Source organism: Alexandromys fortis, unplaced genomic scaffold (genome assembly GCF_014885135.2).
Source record: "Alexandromys fortis isolate MF-2015 unplaced genomic scaffold, M_Fortis_MF-2015_v1.1 scaffold_39, whole genome shotgun sequence".
Taxonomy (NCBI): Eukaryota; Metazoa; Chordata; class Mammalia; order Rodentia; family Cricetidae; genus Alexandromys; species Alexandromys fortis.
Genome location: NW_026067918.1, coordinates 1516347 through 1522153, shown reverse-complemented (window position 1 = coordinate 1522153; position 5807 = coordinate 1516347).

Sequence of the window (5807 nt, the reverse complement as noted above, 5' to 3'; positions counted from 1 at the left end):
ATAAGTGCTCATTTCTCTGGTTATTTGACTCAAACAGAATCTCCAGGTCAAAAGAAAGGCATTTGTTAGCTGGTGATAATAATAATAAATAACACCAGAAATGTATAATGTAGTGTGTCCCTGGACCATCACTTTATGTCAGAAAAAGGTTACCCTAAGAAAGGTAACCTTGCTGGTGTGTGTGTATGTGTATGTGTAATTTTAACTTTTATTTAAAATATCTTCTTTTCATATAATACCTTATGATCACAGTTTCCCCTCTCCCAACTCATCCCAGAACCTCCCCACACCATCCCCCACTGGCCCAAAGCCACACTCTTTATTCCCTTTCATTAGAATACAAATGGGCATCTACAAAAATAAAAACTGGCAAGAATAGGACAAAACAGATAAGCAGACAAAAAGAACCAAAGAAAAGCATGATAAACTCCTGAAGACACAGAGACACACACATTCACACATAGAGGAAACCTATAAAAATACAGAACTGGATAAATGGATATGGTGAGGGAGAATTGTCTGTATTCTGTCAATCATGTTTTAAATAAACGCTGATTGGCCAGGCAATAGGTGGGTCAACCAGACAGGAAGTAGAGGTCAGGAAATGAGAACAGGAGAATGCTAGGAAGGAGGAAGCCTATTCCTCCGATTGCTGCCTAGACCACCAAGAAGCTAGTTGTAACCTATCTGGCTGAGAAAGGTACTGAGCCATGTGACTAACATAGTTAAGGATAATGGGGTAATATATGTTATAAGAGCTAATACAAAGTCTGAGCTAATAGGCCAATCAGTTTATAACCTGATGTAGATTATCTGTGTAATTTTCTTTGGTACTTGCTGACTGTGGGACCTGGTGGGAAGACAGAAACCCCACAAGCCGGCCCTCATGTTTCACAGATAAAGTGACCAAGGTACAATTACATATGGGATATTACTTGGCCGTTAAAACATGGAATTGTGAAATCATAGGTACATGGACGAAACTAGATAATAATGATCCTGAGTGAGGAAACTCAGACCCTAAAAGCCAAATGTAGTATGTATTCCATATATGTGGATGTTAGTTTTTGGGAGCTCAATGAGCAGACTACAGGCAGTCTAGCTATAGAGGATAGCTACAGAGGAAGGGACTAGGAAGAGGGAGCGATCTCCCTTGGAAGAGAAAATAGAATAGTTATATACCACCTAAATCAGGGTCAAGGAAGACCTGGAAAGAAAGGATCAGACATGGAATGGTAGGGAATGGATGGGTAAGGGAGGAAATACTGGGGTGGGGGAACAGCTAAAACTGGGGACCATTTAAGCAGTTGTTTGGAAATTAATACCATAGAAGCTTACGTGTGTGTGTGTGTGTGTGTGTGTGTGTGTGTGTGAGAGAGAGAGAGAGAGAGAGAGAGAGAGAGAGAGAGAGAGAGAGAGAAAGAGAGAAATCTAAGTGCAATCACCAAATAATGGGGGAGACAAAACAACCACTAGACATCCCTCATCACCAAATAAAATCCCAAGTTCCAGGAATAGGTTGCATCTAATTGAGTTGTTGACTAAATGGACCCCATAGGAACCCCCAAACCATGCAGGCTATTGCTAAGGTTATTAGTTGCTGTGTGCAGGTTGATGGTAAAGCCTTGTTGCTGGAGACAATACCTACATATCTCATTGAACATGGAGAAGGTGAACAGGTGCCTAACAAGGACTCCCCCCACCCCAGCTCATTAGTGCTCACAGTACTGGGACATACTTTTCACACTGCTAAAGGAGACAAGGTAAAAACTAACCAGGCTACCAACCCTTCATTCTCCAGCGGTTACTTGACCGTTAGATGTGCTGATGCAATAGGAGAACAAGGTTTGTGGGAGTAACCAACCACTACCTGATTGGCCCACTTCATGAGATGGAACCTATGCCTAACACAGCTCAGGTGACCAAGAATCTGAGACTAGATAGGTCACAGACCTAGGGAAGAAGCAGATATCGCCATTTCTGCTGTTATGTTAAGAAATGGAGCAATAAGGGCAATAGTGGTGCACACCTTTAATCCCAGCACTCAGGAAACAGAGGCAGGCAGATCTCTGTGAGTTTGAGGCTAGCCTTGTCTATAAGAGCTAGTTCCAGGACAGGCTCCAAAGCTACAGAGAAACCCTGTTTATAAAATCAAAAACAAAAACAAAAAATCTTTGCTGGGTGGTGGTGGTGGTGGTGTACACCTTTAATCCCAGCACTTGGGAGGCAGAGGCAGGTGGATCTCTTTGAGTTTGAGGCCAACCTGGTCTACAAGAGCTAGTTCCAGGACAGGCTCCCAAACTACAGAGAAACTCTTTCTCGAAAAATAAACAAAAACAATAAAAATTCATGATGGTATTTTGGGGCTGGAGAGATGGCTCAGTGGTTAAGAGCACTGCCTGCTCTTCTAAAGGTCCTGAGTTCAATTCCCAGCAACCACATGGTGGCTCACAACCATCTGTAATGAGATATGGTGTCTGGCCTGAAGGCATGCTTGCAGGCAGAATACTGCATACACAATAAATACATCTTTTTTAAAAAAAAAAAAAAAAAGAAAGGGAGCAATAAAATGCCTCCTAATGGCATTCTGCTATACTCACAGATCAGTGTCCGGATCAGCCATTATCAGAGGGGCTTCCTCCTGCAGCAGATGAGAACAATACGGAAAACCATAGCTGGACACCGTACACAGAGTGAGAGATTTTGGAACATTCAATCTTAATTAAGCTATCTCCCTCAACTCCCTCTGCTCAGCGCTCAGTGAACTTCTCTCCGGAAAGGAGGCAGAAAGACTGTAAGAGGCAGCAGGAATGAAGGGAGACCAAGGAAAGATGATCTGCTAGACACAAGAGGACAAATACACATAGAAACCGAGAAAAGAACATAGAAACAGAGACTGTGGCTGCAGCTGCAGGACCCGACAGGTCAGAGCTAGGTGGGGTCCCAGAGGAGAAGTAGACACAAGCCCCCTCCCTAACCCAGATGCTATCTCTAAGTGTCAACTGCTCATAAAGAAAAAATAAGTTCTCTTCTTACTGGCTCTCGAAGCCCCTCGTACAGCAGGTTCTATGCCCAGCTCACTGGTATTTCTGGAGGTTCTTTTTCACATAATGTTTCATCAGGAAATTTTCTCCCCTTTCAGGTCTTTCTAGTCGCAAATATAATATGGTTTCCAGTTTTGTGTTTTTATGGGATCTCTCCCTGTGCACGCATTGTATGTCTCTGTATGTAGTTCGTTGTGCATTTTCTTAGGCTCTGTTCTTCTGTTTGTTTTGTCCTATTCCGGCTTATTTTTACTTTGTTCTATTATTAAATTTTAGATGCCATTAGTTTTCTAATGAGGGAAGGACAGGGTGTGGTAATGGGTCAGGGAGGAGATTTAGGGGAGATGGGGGGGACTTTAATCAGAATATATTGTATGGGGAAAAACGCTGTTTTCAGTGAAAAATAAAGAAACTAAGAAAGAAGGAAGGAAGGAAGGAAAGAAAGGAAAGAAGGAAGGGAAAAAAGGAAGGAAGAAAGATATTGGATGTAAGATGGCAAGAAACAACTCTGTGGGAAACAGGAACGTGAACTCATGACTTCTCGTACACTGTAGACACAACTCTGCAATGGCGGCGCATGGCTACATATTCTAGCCCTGCTGGCTAATGTCTCTCAACAGCCAGTAAGACTTCAGAAGCATAATCAGTTCGTGCAAACAAAACCTAGGGATACACTTTGAATTAAAGGAGTTAAAAGAAAGAATGCAAGATCCTGGAAAATCCTGTCGCTACGGCAAACCTGAGGAAGACAAGCAAAGGTGAAGGGCATGGTGGCCAGTTTGAGTGTGGCAATCATGTGATTGTGCAGAGGAATTCAAGTCGTCGTGGTGTATGCCCCAAATATGTACGCTTTTGCCTGTTGTAGCTAAATAAAGTCAGAAAATGGGTTTAGATTAAAAATAGAGAAAGACATAATGAATTCTAAACTCTACAGAGAGCCAGCTTGATGAGGCCCTTGTCTAAATCTTGGATCACTTCAGAATAAAAATAAATAATGACAATTATGAATTCAAATGCATTGGATAAAACAAGAAAGCGCGAGTCTCATCTGCAGATAATAGCAGAGCTGAGGGAAAGCACCTCCCAATTATAACATAACCAACTAATAAATACGGAGCAGCCTTTGAGCTAGAAGATCGTTGTGGTACAGCCAGCTGCAAAAGCCGCTATTGCTGCTATTGCATAAAACTAACGTCGTTAAGCGCTCTCAAATAATTTCCCCAAAGAACAGTTAACATTTAAAAGAATAAAAAGAGTAGGTTTATCGTGGAGAAAGCTGGCAGACTGCAGCTTAATGCAAAGATCAATGGGATCCAACAGGGTATATTTACCAGTCTGCAGGGCTAAGAAAAGCAGTGGCTGCCCAAAAATACATTGACCACCGCACTTGACTGTGGGGAAACAGCAAACAGACCAAGACCTTGGGGGTACATTTTGCTAGAACTTGTTTTGCTAAAGTATAGTGATGTTTTGGAATATGAAGAAAGGCCAGAGAATTTCTCAGATCTACAAGAGGAACAGTAGCAGAAACTGTTGTTATAAAATGTGACAGTCTAACGGATGTCTTGGATTCAATGGGAAAAGACCGTTAAAGATGTTATTGGAAAAATTAGATTGAATCATACATTGGAAGATATGAATCACTTTTATGTTATTCTCACAGGTTTCTCTGTTGGCTTGTCAAGAGTTTAGAGAGAACAGTGTCTTACATAAATCACATGTGATCACTTATTTATCTTTATGAATATCAGAGTTGACTCATGAGTGATATTAAAAGTATAAGTTTAAAATTATAAAAATTAATTTGAACTGTATTTCAGCCATAAAGGAGGGTTGATCGACTGCTTGGGTACAAGACCTACCAGTGGAAGGAGCCAATGAGGGACATGTCTGCCATCTGGACTGCCCACTCCCTAGACAGCCCATGCTAGCGAGGATGTGGAGTAAGGGCAACATTCCTTCATTGCTGCTGGGAGTGCAAACCTGTATAGTCACTTTGGAAGTTGATGTGATGGTTTCTCAGAAAATTGGGAATCGATCTACCTCAAAACCCATTTATTGGGCATACACCCAAAAGATGCTCCGTCCTACTACCACAAGGACACTTGCTCAACTATGTTCATTGCAGCTTTATTCATAATATCCAGAAACTGGAAACAACCTAGATGTCCCTCTACCAAAGAATGGGTAAAGAAAGTGTGGTACCTTTGTATAATGGAATATGAGTCAGCTGTTAAAAACAATGGCATGAAATTTGCAGACAAATGGATAGATCTAGAAAAAAGATCATACTGAGTGAGGTAACTCAGACCCAGAAAGAAAAACATGGCCTGTACTCACTCCTAAGTGGATATTAGCTATAATGAAATGTTAACCATTCTACAGTCCACAGACCCAGAGAGGCTAGGTAGCAAGGAGGGCTCAAGGGGAGAACATTGAGATCTCCCTGGAAAGGGGGAAACAGAGGAGATTTCATAGGTGGACTGGGGGCGGTTGCAGATCCCATGATGAATAAGGTGGGGAAGGATGGGGGTAGAGGACTGAAAGAGATGACTGGAAGTGGGGTGCAGTTAGGGGGGCCAAGTAGAATCTATAAGGATAAACCCAGCTAAGACACCTAGCAATAGTGGATAAGTAGCCTGAACTGGCCATCTCCTGTGATCAGGCAACACTTCCAGTAGAGGGATTGGGACACCAACCCTGCCACATAACCCTGCATTCTGCCCTCTCCATGGGATGTGCTGGCATAAGGGTAGCGTGGAA